The sequence below is a fragment of the Dermacentor andersoni genome, chromosome 1, assembly GCF_023375885.2.
Source record: "Dermacentor andersoni chromosome 1, qqDerAnde1_hic_scaffold, whole genome shotgun sequence".
Classification (NCBI taxonomy): domain Eukaryota; kingdom Metazoa; phylum Arthropoda; class Arachnida; order Ixodida; family Ixodidae; genus Dermacentor; species Dermacentor andersoni.
The window spans coordinates 349823593-349840601 of NC_092814.1; the positions used below are offsets into that span (position 1 = coordinate 349823593).

Genomic DNA, 17009 nt, shown 5'->3' on the forward strand with positions numbered 1-17009 from the left:
TCGCTTTTTTTTTTTTCCCGGCAGGAATATACTGTATTTCCTCTGAATATACTTTGGGCTTTAGGTGAGATCTTACACGCCCGCTTATGCTGTTACGCTGACGGTGACTGTTGTCGTCAGGCCGCCGCCTCATTCTTAGCTTCGTCATCACCAGAGAGCACAGAAGTCTGTCTTCACAAACAAGGCATCGGGATTCGAGCCCATGTTTTTTCAGCATTCTGCATTTGGGAGCTGGGCACGCTAACCATTACGCTACCGCCTCCTCTACCATTGTATTTTTTTCTTGTTTTCTAGGTTTAAACCAAGAACGCTCATTCCTCACTTTAAATCTAGCAACAGCTTTATCATCAGCGACTTGAACGCTCATTTACACAAATAGTGATTTCTTTAAGAAATGGTATAAGGGCACCATATCTCGAGGTCATGTCACTGTCAATACGGGCCGGCACCACGTATCCACACTGTAAACAAGAAAACACCCAGATGGGCGTTTTTTGCTTGTCCTCTAGCGCATTCCCTTTTGTACATCTTTTTGCTCCCATTGAAAGGGCGTACGATAAAACTCCCATTGACGTGGGCATTAATTGGGCACACAACGGGGGTACCTAATACGCCCACTTCACCCCCCCCCCTATTTGACTGGGAGGTACAATGGGAGTATTGTGAAGGAATTAAAGGCATTTTAGTTTAGGTGCGGCAAGCTCGTAGCGAAATGCATGGTGGCGCGGGTCACGCGCTTACGCAGTACCAGACGGAACACCGCAGGCCGAAATGTCGAACGCCGGCGATCAAGGCTCAAGGGAACTCGGCCGTCCGTGAGCTGCCACCCGAGCAGGCGTCGCACCTGCTCGGAGCGAACGCCGGCGTCCGACACCTTGGCCTGCGGTGTTCCGTCTGCTGCTGCATAGGCGCGGCGTACCGCCACGAAGCATTTCGCCGCGGGCTCGCCACACGTGGTCCAATCGACGGCACAGGGCCACCGCTGAATCGACCAAGTCACGCGCACACGTGGTCCAATGGCGAATGAACCCGTCACCGCACGTCTTCATTTTTTTTCCCTTTCGCTGATCACAGAGCCCCTCTTTGCAAAGCTTTTATACAGTCGTCCTAGCTTATCGGCAGTGCCTCCGAGGCCAGCAAACGCCTTCGAGAGCAGTTGCTACTTGCTGAAAGGAAAAATGCACGAGACACACTGACAGTGAAGAAAATTTATTTTACACCAAATGTAAGAAATATAATATGTTCACTTCCGGGCCCAAAAGAAAGCACATTTCTGCCCCAGTAAAACAATTGTCTGGATTTTAAAAAAGAGCACTGTACATTGTAAGCATGCCAGTTGCTAGTATTCTACATGTCCTAACACAATGAAATTAGTAAATGAAAGAAATGCTAAGAAATCGTATCTCCTTTCATACTGAACTGTAACTACAGAGCCATGTGTTTGAACTGTTACTTTGTACTGACACTCCACACTTTTGCACAGACTATATATTGAGCTCGCTTGACTAAGAGTAAAACTTCATTTGGCCTAGTTGGTACATAATTCTGAACTTAAAACTTACAGCGCAAACACCTAAGACGAACCGCAAAAGGCAGATACGACAGACGCTGGCGCTAACTGACAACTTCTTTATTTCTTCGTCGTCGATGCATATATATGCCCTAGGCTATACAACTGCACAGGCGCACACATTACATTACAGAGATCTCCCAAATTATCACATATGCAAACGTAGGCACTCAAATTCAGATGGGTGCAGGGACAAAGCTATGTCACTGATGCAATTATCATTTTGCCTTTTTATGTGGTAGGCCTCTAAGGCGCAAGCTCATTCATGCTTTTGCCAAGAATCGACGTCCCATCAAGTCGTGCCTCACAATTTTTGCAAGAGTTTATATGCGCAACAATGTGCACTCTTCTATCTACATTTTTGTTTACTTTTTGTGCATGTTCCCTGCGCGGTCCCTTAAACACATAAGGTCATCTATCAACTCAAGAAAATTGCTTGCAGGCATAGTGTTCCTTTGGCGTTTTCTGCACCGAACAAGCTTTTAAAGCTATGCTCCCGCACCTGCGGAGAGGGCAGAGGAGGATGCCAAATTCGGCATGATGCTTCATACGTGTTGTGCGCGGTCGGCGTGGTTTATACCATTCACTCTCATGTGGTAAGACATAGCTTGGCTAGATAGGGCATTGCGTCAATGAGCGACTCAGGGAACATGCGCAACAAGTAAACAAAAATGTAGATAGAGGAGCGCACCTTGGTGCGCATATAAACTCTTGCAACAATTCTGAGGCACAACTTGATGGGACGTCGATTCTTGGCAAAAGCAAGAATGAGCATGTGCGGCTTGCCTTAGAGGCCTACCACAAGAAAGGCAGGGCGATAATTGCATTAGTAAGATATCTTTGTCCCTGCATCCATCTGAATTTGACTTCCTACGCTTGCGTATGTGATAATTTGGCAGATCTCTGTAATGTAATCTGAGTGCCTGCGCGGTAGTGTGGCCTAGGGTTTATATTGCATCGACGACGAAGAAATAAAGAAGTTGTTAGCACCAGTGTGTGTCGTATCTTCCTTTTGTGGTTCGTCTTAGATGTTTGTGCTGTAAGTTTAAGTTGCTTGACTAAGCCATTCCTAATTAACAGTGGCTGGTATAATGAGGCCGATCAGTTGTATTTTGCATGGACTAGCACACAAATATGATAAATGTCAAAGTACTAAATTAAGAAATTGGGACTCATCACAAACGAGCTACATAATTTAGTGCTGGATTTCTGAGCAAGCTATTAAAAATTATTGTCTTTTACGAACCAGAACCCACCTTCTGATTATGACACATGCCATAGCGAGTAACCCCGAATTAATTTGGACAACCTAGGGTTCTTTAACATGCACCTAAGTACATGGGTGCTTTTGCATTTCGCTCCCACTGAAATGCGGTTTTGTTTAAGACTACATTTACGAAAGTTCCAAACACGATCCCCCCTATATTTTTACAGTGGGTGCTCTTTAAATGGAGCCGCAAGGTGCCAGGGAAATTGGTTCCATTTACCAGGCATTATATTTACTGAGAGACATTGCAGAGGGCCAACCAATTATCAGGATGGTGTCCTATTTAAGCGGCAGTTTCGAAGCGATTTTCGTTTATTGAGGTTCCACTGTAGTCCATAATAGTGGATGAGTTGTGTTCTGCATGGACACATTAGCATGGCTACCATGTTTAGTTGAATATTGTGCAAGCAGCAACATTTCACTGTACCCAGTGCAATATATAAAGCCAGCAATGTAACATGTTGCAAATGCAGCCACGAACAAGTACCTTCCCTGATCATATCCAATAGCAGCATCTTTAGACGAAATTAGTCATGCTTTCTCCCGTTTAAGTGCCTTGTTTTCAGAAATCAGATCCTCCTTATCACATTGACCTCCAATTGTGTCATTCCCCGAGCTGAGGTCATTTGAGATTGCATTTAATTGCCCTTCAAATAGCATATTGGTCTTATTTAAAAAGCACATGGCATCACAGTGACCACCTAGACATAGAATTCGAGCTGCAACACAGTAGCAAACATTCTGAGGTAGAAGCCTAACTATTCTTTTGAATTTGGATGCATGCTCAAAACACTGCTATGCAATTGCAGACAGGGCTGATAGTGTAGCAACCAGGACAGATTTAACGGACATAAAGGAGCAAAATTGTGTAAGCTTCGAATTATTATTCTCTCCGAGGAACCATGCTGTCCAATTATAAAACGGGGATCAAAATAAAGTAATTGGATAGCAAATCTGCATTTCATTAAGTAAATAAAATACTGTTCATGCTACCTTCCAGGGTGCACACTACATTCCCTTTCCTTGAATGTGAATTTGCTACCTTTCCATGGGTTACCAAATGTATAGGTGTATTGTTGGTCAAGGGTGGTGGAATGGATATAGGTCTCAGGCTAGAGGAAATATTTCGAGAAGGAGACTTGCCAGGTTGAACAACGAATGTCTCAGGCTGGAGCCATTTGGTTCTCTTGCAAAGATGTTGCCTCTAGCTTGAGACTTCCTTTGTTGGACAACTGTTGATGACTAATTTCGCCATCTTTTCATTTACCCTCGTCTTATTCAACCTATTGCTCCACGCAGGAGCTGCACTTTCTTTAAAAAATAAAGATATTAATGAGCTCAAAGGCTTTGTGCATGGCTGCATCCCCAAGTGCAAAAATTTGTTTTCAATGAATGACAGAGTTGGTACCTTTCTTGAGAATTCAATAGAAAGAACCAAAAATTAAGCTAACAGACTGGTTATGACGACAAGTAAACATGAATTGATGTGGAGTGCCATTTCTTCATTTTGCACCAGGCTTGGGGCCAGCCAGACTTCTTCCTAAAATTGAGAAAATTTTTCTAATGAAATACATATTAATAGCATTCTCTTCATAATCTGAAAATTTAAAAACATGGTTATTTGGTTATTCATATTTAGTTGGGAACAGTGCGAAGGACACTGACGAAGTAAGGGCTTATGCAGTAATGCCACATAGTGCTGGCTGAGAACAGATTCAATTTTAGAACAGACAAACAGTTAAGTACTTTGGAATGCTTCCTAAAAGCCATAAAAAACCAAAGCAGGAAGCAGTTGTACAAAATAATGTATGTGCATGAAAAATGCATCTGATCATCGGTTCGCAGACATGTATGACATTTGCTTGTCAGTTAACAAAACATGTTTTACACTGAAACATTTCTCCTACAATTTGGCAATTCTGTGGGCTTTCATTATTGCTCGGGTCAGTTGGTTGCTGTTGTTACTGCTACTAGTGTACGGTGAAGTGTAATGTAGATGGGCAAGTGCTACTGACAACTATGAACATTGGCAAATTTTGCTGCACCAGGATAACGCATGCATTGTCCCACTGCAGCGAAACTTTCCAGTAAACATTCACAGTTGTCTGTAGCACTTTCCCATCTGTCTCGCCTCACACTGTTCCATCTATAGCGCTTCACCATACTGTAATATGCACCACCGACACAAAATTCTACCCTTCTGAAGTTCTTACTGCTACTTCGAAACTCGTCACATTCAGGCCGCCAGGCGTACTGAGCCCAATGCATAGACTGGCAGCTCCTGTCATGGACTTATTCTGGTGTAATGGCACCACAGAAGCAAACGAAGACAAAGACATGCAGGACACAAGTGCCTAACCTCAAGTCTCGCTTTAACAAGAAAACAGACATCATATACAACACATAGTGACAGGAAGTGATGTCATTAATTCAAAAACAAATTCTTTGTGCAATGTAACTGAGAATGACTGATGCATTTGTCCTTTTCGTGCTAATCTGCCAAAGCTTAATTATCTTATGTACATCTGCTCATAATTTCTGGCTAAGAGTTTTGATGAACACAGGAACGAACCAATCTATTTTGCAGTGCATCACTATGTGCGAATGAGAGTTATTCCACACAAACTTCATTAGCCGCAATCTCAAATTAATACAATGTTTGTATGCAATGCAAGCATGACTGGATGGGAATGGCTGACTGTACATAACCTCCGTTGCACAGTGCACCACCTGCAAATTGTGCTGCACGCAACAAATTAATTTGTTTTCCTGGCTTGTCTTTTTTTCTCATCAGAGCAAATCTCTCATCACATGTTTCATACAGAAAAAAAATTTTTGCCCGTAGAGACCAGCTACACAATTACCCATGAAAATTACAAATGCATACGAAACAACTGCAACCACTTTTTTACTTCATCTCATTCATTATATTCCATATTCATGCCTAATTTAGTTGCGCAAATCATTGTTTTCTCAGGCCCTTGTTAGGAGAGTTTTGTGCTGTAATAAAAGGCAGAAGCCAAAAAAAGGAAAAGGTTGGTTGTGGTTGAAGCACAATATGCATCTAGTGAGCTAGGCCGCAAGCGTTGTGTAGTCTGCTGCCATCATAAGGCCGTGCCTACATTGGACAGATGGGATGCTCTATTAATGCGAAATCAGGGAAATTGAGGGAGTATGAGTCATCCGTGTGAAACAATCCTCCATCACACAATGTTGAATACTGCAAAGAATGTGACTGCGGTCCTGTGTTCCACAAAACTTGCGTTGTAGCCAGGTATTATGACCTGACAACATGCAAGGTAATTGTGGCTTGCAACATTTAAAAAGAATGACGAATGTATCAGTGATCCATTAGTTGCACTGCATAAAGAATTTCTTTTAACAGATATCATCACATCATGTCTCCACCTGTTATTAAATATTGCCTGTTTCCTTATTTTAAAGCTTGAAGTGAGATCCGGTGCTTGTGTCATGTGCGTACATATCTTTGTTTACTTTTTGTGGTGTCATTACACCAGAATTTATATAACCAAATGGCCACACACTGCTTTTGTCACGTTATAGTGGTGCTTGCAAAGCCTCCCAAACAGCAGCCTATTTGGTCAAAACATGCTTTTGTAAATATGCTCTTCCAAATAGAAAAGCTATCAAGAAGGTAACAAGAATCAAGAGCATTAAGTTAAATCCACTGCAATGCTTTACTTTTTTGCCTTTATTCCTTACACCTAAGTGGATAAGAAAGAGTGTGAATGTTACAGAAATGCACTAAATAAGTTGTTGAAATTACGCAAAAATGTTAACGCAACTAAGCATAGATTTATGTGCAATAATAGACACCAGTCTCAGTTTTTTTCCTTCTGACACAAACATAGTATATCTTATTCCTTTGGCATGAAGGAAAGCATATGTAGACCAGACAAGCTTATATTTGAATGAGAGCCTTCACGATTAAGCACCACTATAATGTGACCATAAGAGTACATACACTGTAAACAGTGCAGATGACAGCCCAAATTTCATAAGTGCAACATGTTAGCGAAAGCAGCAACCATTAACCCAGAAACTAATCAAATCCCACAAAATAACAAGCAAAAAAAAGAATAATGTGTCAGCGCAGCACCTGTTCTCAGAAGTTACAGAAAAGTGGTATGCTTGTTAACAAACCTGAAACCACGGCACATTTGTATCTGACCACCCCCTGCCTCTTTATGTGCTTTCGTGCCTTTGACAAGGCATTACTGGATATTTATTTGCTTGTCTGTTGCAAAAGCACATCAATTATTAGTCAGTGCACAGTGCACCATGCCATTTATCTATGTGGACTCACTTTGTGTCCTTAGCACTGCTCTCACCTATTCAGAACTAAGGATTGCAAAAAGACTTGTTCTACTTAAATCTACATGCCTTAATATGTGGGTTCTGCAGTTGAAATAGGGTAATTATAAGTAAAATGCATGACATGTTCTGATGAACTTTGTTATCATAATCTAATTGTTTATTTGGGCACATAACCAGTCAGATCATTTGTACTAAAACAAGAAAACAAATTCAACACACTGGTTTATACTGGTTGGTGCTCTATTGACTTTAGTACACACATTGAACAAACGACAGGCAGTGAGGAATACCAACAACCACTAACTTCCACACGGCATTATTGGTCACATGTGCACAATATAGCTACAAAAACCCAAATGAAAGTAGACAAAGAAAAAAGTACATTTTAACAGAAAAAGAACAAGACAAAAGAACTTCTTTTGGTAGCTAAGTCACAATCAAGGTGTAAATGACAGCTATAGTTTGGCAAGCACACATGTAGTTACTTTGCTCAGTTCCTCGATATCCCAATTTCTTGTTTGACAGCAACACAAACGGGACATCTACGCATATCTATTGCACATGCCATTTTTGCTCGCTCCAAAATCCTTTCGTGGTTATTCATTTAGTGCCTGCTTCGCCTGTACTGGCATTGCAGGGGGGGTATACATTCTGTGTAATGTAACTTACATTCAAATCAAGCACACAAAGCAGGGAGGGAATTATCTTTCAAAACTATGCAAACAATTGTAGGCTGAAAAACCTTGCAGTCCCTTTGGTCCAAGGAAAAAACAATGTGAGGCATCACCTATAAGTAAAAGGAAATTAATAAACCTTTTTAGTGTAATCTCTTTCTTGTGAGGTATGATGATAGCCTGATATGAATTTCTCTATCTCTACATGTTTGGAACAGTATATGCTTGAAATAATTTTAACTGAAGAGATTTCCCAGTCTTTTAAATCCTGCCATTGCAGCTTACCCTTACTCTCAGTAATACAAAGCCTTTTAGTATGACTTCCTATTACAAATCTAACTGCCATATTTTGAACATTTTCAAGCAGACCAGCTGACGCAATATTATGGGGATTCTAGCAAACATGTACTTATTTGATTAGTGAATGCACATAAGCAAAATACAGCTGTTCTTTGAGGTTTTCGGGAAGCCAACAAAATGTGTATGGGTGGACACACGACAGCTACTACACCGATAAGCATCGTGGCCAACCAAAATTAAGTTTATTCCTATATGGACGGGCACGGCGGAGTGTGAGCAGACAATGGTCGGCTTTTTCTGGAGTCATATACAAAGGAACCCCAACATAACGAATGCACTAAAATCAGCGATTTGGTTTGTTGTACTCAGATTCGACCGTTTAGTCAAATAAGTACATTTGCAAATGGATTGTTTTCCCACGGAAAGGGCCGCAGTCAGAAAACACAAATCTGAATGAGAAAAAAATTTTGAATTTGAGAGTCAGCGACCAAAGATACGGTTTCACGGTGTGTTAACGATACCTTCACATAGGTAGCATGAAGCAAACCCAGCCTTGCTTTCGCATCCACCCTGTCCTCTTTGATACTGCCACACACAGTGGAACGACACGATCATGAAAAGTGCTGGCAGTGGAGGCGAATGCTTTGTCTGTCTCAAACTTCAATGCATCTCTGAAACTACAGATTATGCAACCCCGTGTACTAAACACATGGGAAGACTGTGCACATAATACCACGCCATATCAGCACGTCTAGTCTTTCCACACGCAGCAGATCACCTCTAGAACAGGGTGTGCAGGCTGCAGATGTGCTCAGATGCGCTCACAGCCATGGCGCTAGAAAAGAAGACGCACGGACTGGGCCCTTCTGAGGGCCCCCTTAAAAGCTCAGTTTGTCATTTTTTGTTTCTGTAATAGGCTAGTGATAAAAGTGAATTTGCTTCATGCCTATTAAGAAATGTTGTACACATGGTAGAAAAATTATGAAAGTAGAACATTTTATTACTTTTCACCCCTCTCAGTTGGAATATCGTACAAATGCATAAGCAGCCATTTTTGCCTTGTTTCATCTAAGATGTTTTTTTCATGCTGAAAGAAAGGCATGTGTTTAAAAAATAAGCTTGGTTGCAACATGTAAAGGAATTGTGTAATGTCACAAGGGTTCCTGAAATCAAAATATATTTGTGATTTCTTTGCGACTGGAACACTCAAAAGAAAAACGACCTTTTAAACAGACTAAAACAAAGCCACAGCACATGCACCCATACTAAGCCAGGGACTGTATCAAGCTGATATGAGAAGACTTTCAAGAAAGAATCTTTCCCGGTTTGGTAAAATTCTTAAAACAATGGTTAATACCTGGCCCCACGCCTTAAATCTAGAAGGAATAAAGTTTTTAAGCTACTCTGTGTTCTTTCTTGAACCCAACAAATGTGCCTAGAAAAATGGGTCAAGTCTACATCTTGTCACATCTGTGGCAAGGTGTGAACAAAAAACTCGCTTTAGCTGGCTGCAGTGCTCCCTGCGATGAATATTCAGGCAGAAAATTGTTACCCCAGTGTGACTGTGCACCCAAGAAAACAAAATGTGGTAGACTACATCAATGCAAACGGAAAAATCTTTAGTCCATGCTTGCTGGCAACCTGTGTCTGTATTGGCCTCTAGGAGAATTGTGGCCCCCACGTGCTGGAATATTTCCGTGGAATAGAAAACATTGTGTGATACCAGCTATCAAGTGCTACCACCAAGTAGCTACCAGCTACCAGCTATCAAGCTATCAAAAGAGCTATAGGCAATTTTGCTGCAATAACAGTACTGTTTTTATAGCATTCGTTGTGGGGAGTGCGGCTTGCCCCTTTTGCCGGAGTTCTTGCTGAACGGCGATTTATTATCAGTTTGTTATATGTGGAACTTGAACAGCTTATATTTTTGTCTCCTCAATCCACACTTCTGCTGCACTTTTGTCAGCATCTCTACACAGGGTGTCTTGACTGAGGTCATACCAAGTAAGCACGCTACAAGCCTTGTGTGCATCGTTTTCATGACTCTTTCGATGACCAAATTTCATTTTCAGTGACTTCATCAACTAAGTATCTAGCGGCAGCTTGAACATGGGTACTCATGAGAACTCGCACCAGGCTTGGTCAAATACGTCCAGCACTGCAGCACTGAGTAGTGAACCATGCTGTAAGAGTTGGCAACTAAATTGCCACCTTGTGATTGAAACTTTTCATCCTTACAATCAAGGCTTCAATTGCCCAGCCAGCGAGCTGCAGCAAAGGTGTGAACTATAGTCATAGTCATCTGATGTCACATTCTATGTCATAGCGATAGCAGGTGATCCTTCCAGTGGTGGCCCTTAAGGCCAACAGGCATCCCTTTCTATGCACGTGCTTGTGTAGGACTGGGGAGATGGTGCCAGTTTGTTCTTCAGCATTAACACTGTTCATGCTGTATCAGGAACACATTTTCTTACTCAGTGCAATAGCCCTTGAACCTACATAATTGCCAATGAGTCCTTTGTCGACCAACCTTTCCTTTGCCATGTCATTTGCTTCTGCCTTGATGTCACAGCAACTTCAGCTATATGAAGCAATGATGGTGTTTGAGTACCCACACAGCCTTGCAGCTTTCCAACCTGAACATTGCTTCATTAAAAGCTGACATGATTTGGTCTCAGCAGACAGATCAGAGTTAAAAAGAAGCCTTAAACTTCTTTCAAAGTCATTCTAACCTTGTCAATAATCCCGTGCCTTTTGATGTGTTATTCAGCATTGTCAAAAGCAAGTCGGCTCTTAAAAATCAAAGTAACAACTTTGTGAGGCCACCTACTAGGCTACCACTGTCTCTTCAGCCAGCCTGAAGTGTCTTGCAGCCATAAAAGCTGGAGTGCACAAAAAACGACAAAGAAAAGTGTGGCAGACAAAATGCTCATGGAAATCCATATGTTTATGGACTGTTACACTGACTGAAAAAAATGGTGGCTTCCCAATACAGTCTTGATGTACGTAGCTGTTTCAGTCACGAAGAAACAGCCAGTTGCACAGTCCTGCACAAGCACAGTGTACAGATGCCCATGGATTAAAATTTGTTGTGTGTGCATGTGGTACAGTGTACCACATTTCATGTTCCTGAGGCTGCAGTACACTGGGAAGACTGGTTGCAACTTCAATAGTAGGCCCTTAGAGTATTGCAGCCCTTTGTTCATATTTTGCTGCAGATTGTATCAAATGCGACTGCAAACTGTTTTGCAGGACACGTCAGTTCAGTTCAAGCAATTAGACAGAGTAACCCAAGAAATAGTTTAAGCCTCGAAAAGGTCTTAATACAGTTTCTAGTTTAGTACAGGTTTTCGCCTGATGTTTTGGCTTCTTCTACGGTATAATGCTGTTGCTTGCTAGGTACTGGTGGTGTGATGTACACACTCTCTTGTGTTGCTATAACGACAACTTGTAAAAAAGATTTTCCTTCCTAACAAACATTTGGATACAGTGCCTGTGAGCTCATCTTTTAACCTGTTTTTCATTTGATCTGTGCATTTACATTGAACGTAAACTAGAAAATATCAGTACTGAGAATCACAAAAGAACACACCTGTGTAACGATTCCGCCGAGATCGTTCGAGTGGTCCAGCCACAGGATGCAACGCAGGTAGAAAGGCCTCCTGAGTTAAAGCAAAATAACAATCGTTGTAAGATGCGAATAAAAAATTTTATTCTGTGAGGCTTTCGGCATGTATACTAATTACCACATTTGTATGTAAAATAGTTTTGCATAATAGCTGAGCAAGGTTAACGTCTCGCCCTGTGACTGTCAGCCAATGCTACTCATGGCAATGGTGGCAAATATGGCACATCCTTTCAAATGTAACTTTTGTGGGTTACATGAATTTAAAAGAACTTAGGTTTACATAATACATAACACCTGTGGTTAGAAGGATGTCTTGCATGCAGCACCAATGCCACAAGTGGCACTGCTTAACACTTCCAGGGCCAGACTTAGTACATAAACAATACAAATGTGCAACAAAGTGAACAGGTGGTTAGCTGCTGCTATAACTCCAAGATTGCATGCATCATGTAGATGTGAATGCAGCTCCCATCAGGAGCGAGTTGCCCTTTAGTGCACTTCACTTCTCTTCCTCTTTTGTCTTCATTGCATGTTGGTGCCATATGGTAATAATGAACAAAAATTAAGCACTTCAGTTCCCATTCTTGTTTTACTACATGCTGTAAAGTCATCTAAGTGCGCTTAATACTCTTAAGAATGTACTTTAGCCATTTTGTCAATATTTTTCGCTTGGCTTCACTACACCTTGATGTAGTGCAAATTCTAGACAATGCTTACAAAAATACCTACTCCACACAATAACACCTCCAATTAAGAGTACACAGTCTATGGCTTCGAGATGTGTACATACATACTTAATACATGGTTACAATGAAAATATAAGTGGCTGTTCTAATATGCACACTTAGCATACTGCATAACAGTCACCTGGTTCCAAAATGGCTTTTTGTTATCACACATAGGACGGCCACAACTATAAATTTAATTCTGGCAGTAACTTAAGCCACGGCCAAAACCTTCATAGTGCAATCAATGAAAATTTTCGAATTTAGAGCAGTTAGACATAAACAGGGCAAGTAGTTTTAAAGTGTTAAATAATGAACTGTTATGGAATATGGCGGTAGAAGGCCATGCGCCTGAAACATAGGTACTGTTTATCATATAAGCACATTCTTATATTTTTGCTTACTTCCCTAGGGATTGCATCAAACAGTTTGCTTGTGTAAATTTTGCTACGTGGCTGTATCGTATTAGCCCTTATCTTTTCACATTTGGCTTACTGCAGCTTTATGCACATGCATAAAGCTACTACTGCTGCCACTCTACTGCTACACTACTACCTATTACCTACACTACTACCTTCAGCTGAAGGCCAAGTACTATGCTGTCCAACATACATGCATTTAACAACACCGAACAGTAGACAGAGAATGAGCAACTCTTTTAAAAAGTGCAGTTCTTTGGAGACACATTGATATATATCTGGAAAACTGATTTTTGCTAAAATTATAACTTAATATAATTGGTACTGAGCATAATGCATCTTGCAATAAACTTGCATTTACCGGACACCACTATACACACTGCGACCTCTGCAGCTTCTCCACAATCTGGCACAATGTGCTCAAGCTACCTGTAAACCCTGGAAGGGGTCTATGATAGTTTAAGAAGCTTAGCAAACATGAGAAGGACCTAAAATGAAGGTCAGAGAAGCAAAGCAAATTTTTAACCATTCCTCTCTATGTTGCTATGAATATCAAGGTTCCAGCAAATGATGTATTTGAACTGTATTTTTAATCGTGCCATACTAGAGAGCACATTTTTGCAATAATAATGTGACAGAGAAGAATGACAGAAACTAACTTAATAAATATTTTTCGAAACTTGCATGAGGTTTTCGTCATTATGCTGATGCACACACCTGCATACCTCTACTGTGAAGTCTTGTTTCAGTTTATTTTATTGTCACATAGTAATTTACACCATACACTTGTCCTGAAATACATCACGTTGGGCTCCTTCAGTATTTTTTTCTTACTGGAAACACACATGCCTATACAGGGCAAGCACTCAATACATGCAAGACTGCCACGGGAATGGCCACTCGAGGTCGACTGTTAGTACAGCGCAAGAGACGAGGACTGAAGGAAGAACACAACACAGGCGCTGTCACACAGAAACATACTCAAGGCACTTTGCGAGATTCTCAGGCTTCTTTCATGCTCTAAAAACACATTATGTAGCACATATTGAGCCACAGATAGCTGTACTGGGAAATTTTCACGTTGCTCTACAATTTTATAATTAAGACTTTTTATCTAATTACATTTGAGAAGTTAATTAATTGATTAAGACTAATTAGGTAATTAGGCAAAATGCAGCAAATCCAAGTATTTCCAAGAGACAGGAAACAACATTACATAGGTTCTGTGCAGCTAGGTGGCATATTCATATTTTTAAAAGTTTGCTAAAGTTACGTGGGATAGCCTGCATACCTCCTATGGAACAGGTGTCACACCAATCACTCTAAGTAATGCCGCTAAACTAGCCATTGCGCTCAAAACATACAGGGTAAAAAAAGCAAACTCTAGGTAAGAGCATACCAAGGCCTCTATTGCTGAAAAGGGAAACTGATGGGAGGCACCCGATCTCCGGCCATGAAGCTGCTTCATCCTCACAGTTGGCAATGAAACGACCGCAGCCGCAGTCCTGAAATAAAAATGAAAAATTTGACACTACAATGATCACACAGAACACAAAAAAGCTGGTCACAAGCTTATCTTGGAGAACATCTGCTGCTACATTAGGTTTTGTATATTCGTCAGCTTATTGTTAAACTAAGCTTGCCAATATTTTATATCTTAATGGCTTTGCTCTTTACAAACCAATACCTTTGCCCAACTCATGCACATATGCACTACTTAAGCTATGAGATGTTTACTGATCCCTTACAATGAATGGCTTCTAAGACAAATTATTTCACACAAAAGGATGCATAACTTATGAGTGTTACTGACATTGAATACCAAGGTAGTACCTTTTTTTATAGACAATGGCGGACTTGAAGCACATTTTTCTCACAGATACAGGTTGATCGGTCTGCCTTTTTTTTTCACCAGCAAGAGAAATTTTGTTATTAATACTCGTGCAATATAGGATGACGCTGTGATGTGTGATATGATCCTGAGTTGAAAAGCGCAACTTCTTTGTGTGAATTTGGCACCTAGAATTCAATACTAAATATCTGTACCCAATACGCAGTGGCACAGCAGCAAAGTAATTAAACATTAAACAAGTTCAGGTATCCAGAGCACAGCGCCAGCTGTTGAATAACAACATTGCACAAGCATCGACTATATAGATATAGCGTAGTAAGTGCACCGCAGGCGTAGTGGCGGCCTCAGCAAAGAACACAGGCATGGAGCGACGCGCCCGTATGACCTATCACCGGCAATGCTATCGCGTAAATTGATATATCTCGTCACGGCACGGGCACAGTTTTCTGCCCGCCGAGGTGCCGCCGCCACTGGTACTCACCTGCTCCGGCCGCCGAGGTTCAAGTGACGGCGTATCCAGTAATCTGAACCCAAGCAGGACACCTGTTACCGCCAAGCAGTACGCTAACAATAAAGAGGTTCTTATACTCTGACCGGCAGCTCATGCGGCGTTCACCCGTAGTGCCGTTGGAAGCTCACCACACGCTTTTAATACCACAAACGCGCCGCCGACATTTCACGCCCGTAGATCAAAGTCGACGGGCGCAGGCTCTACATGCTGCGTGCCGCAGTCGCGCACTGCCTGCACAATCAACGACGTGGGTGCGAAGAGACACAGGCGATAGAAAGGAGCGTACTGGCAAATCTGCACAATGCGCGCTAAGTGGGCGACCTACTGCACACAATCGCACGAGCTAGGGGATTGGCGCCACGTACGCGCCAGCTAGCAGATACCGCGCACAAAGAAGCGCCGCCGGTTCTCGCTCAAATGATCGCTGTACAAACACTCACACACGCGCACCGCAGTAAACCCTTAACGAGCCGCCACATTTTCAGGCCGCGGTTAGGCGGCGAAGCTTAGCTAACCTCGCACTGCACGTAACTATTGTGGTAGTGGCTTGCGCTTCGGGGATCATGTCGAATGCTCACATCCGCCCAATTAAAGACGCGGCAAAGTCCCTCATTATATAAAATTCTAATTTTTAAGTACACTCGCTTGACTCTGAGCACTCAAGTCGATTCGATTACGACAAAGCTCGAAGAAACACAGTGATCGTGCAAAATGGTTCTGGACGGCCAACTGTCGCGCCATGTTGTACCGAGACCTTCAATAAGTCATATCAGCGCGTCTCCTCACTTAGAACACATGCACACTCATAGAACATGTAATAATCGTTCAAAGTCACTTACCGTGGAGTCTTGGGGGTTCAAAGCAGTGAGAAACATCAACCACGGTAGAAGAATGCGCCGTCGCTGGCAAATGGCTGCTCGATCGCAGCTTTCAACGCACGCGCGCGCGCTCCGAAGGCTGGTGTTCCTCCGCGCGTAGTTCCGACTTCGGCGTCCTCTGCAGCACCAAGGCGCGGCTACTCCGAACAGAAAAACAGCGCCGACACACATTGCGCGGGATATTTCGAATCTGACTGCAGAAATAATCCTACTGAAATTGTCGCTGCGGCTGACTGCCTTGTTGGTCATGGCTGAGTTATTCCTTTCTCTGTTTGGCTCGTCTCAATTTCCCCTACGCCACCGTTATTCCTTGAAAACCCCCATTTTACAACCGCAATGCCCCATCAAATGGGGTCGGGGGTACAATAATGGTTCTAGCTTATTTTACTTCTTCTCGTGGGAGTACTCATTTTAAGCTAGGGGGGAAAATGGCATATCAACTGTTAAAACGCCCATATGGGCTCATTTGTGTTTACAGTGAGGAAAGGGCATCACACTGCCGTGCCGATACAGGACGCAGGTTACTGAATGATGAAAACAGAAAATACGACTGTTTTTCAGTTACACACAAACAAGATACACACAACAGATATACACAACATAAGGCACCCGCCACCATGACATATTTGTTTTCGACTACAGCGACACACAACGGTGGACTGATATACTCCTTAATGCGCTTTAATTTTATTTTTCATCGCTGAACCGCAAGCGCAGGGAGCGCCGTGCGTATACCGCGGCCACGTACTTTAGCCGTGCTCCTTTTCCTCTAGCAAGATGGCCGCCGCCGGCTTCACGCGCTCCCGAAGGCGGCGGCTATAGGTATAGCACTCTAGCAGTTTAAGTA

The 17009-nt window shown here is 42.2% G+C and overlaps 1 long non-coding RNA gene across 2 annotated transcripts; it reads right to left on the reverse strand.

Moving 5' to 3' along the window:
* Positions 1-1193: 1193 nt before the first annotated feature.
* On the reverse strand, positions 1194-16328 carry LOC126516493 (uncharacterized). Of its 2 annotated transcripts, none has more exons than XR_007596060.3 (5): positions 16124-16328; positions 14321-14426; positions 11742-11811; positions 2366-4377; positions 1194-1356 (listed from the first exon to the last, which is right to left on the reverse strand). It is a non-coding gene; the product is annotated as an uncharacterized lncRNA (long non-coding RNA). The 2 variants fall into 2 exon arrangements; XR_011891350.1 differs by lacking the exon at positions 16124-16328 and adding an exon at positions 15255-15495.
* Positions 16329-17009: the final 681 nt, after the last annotated feature.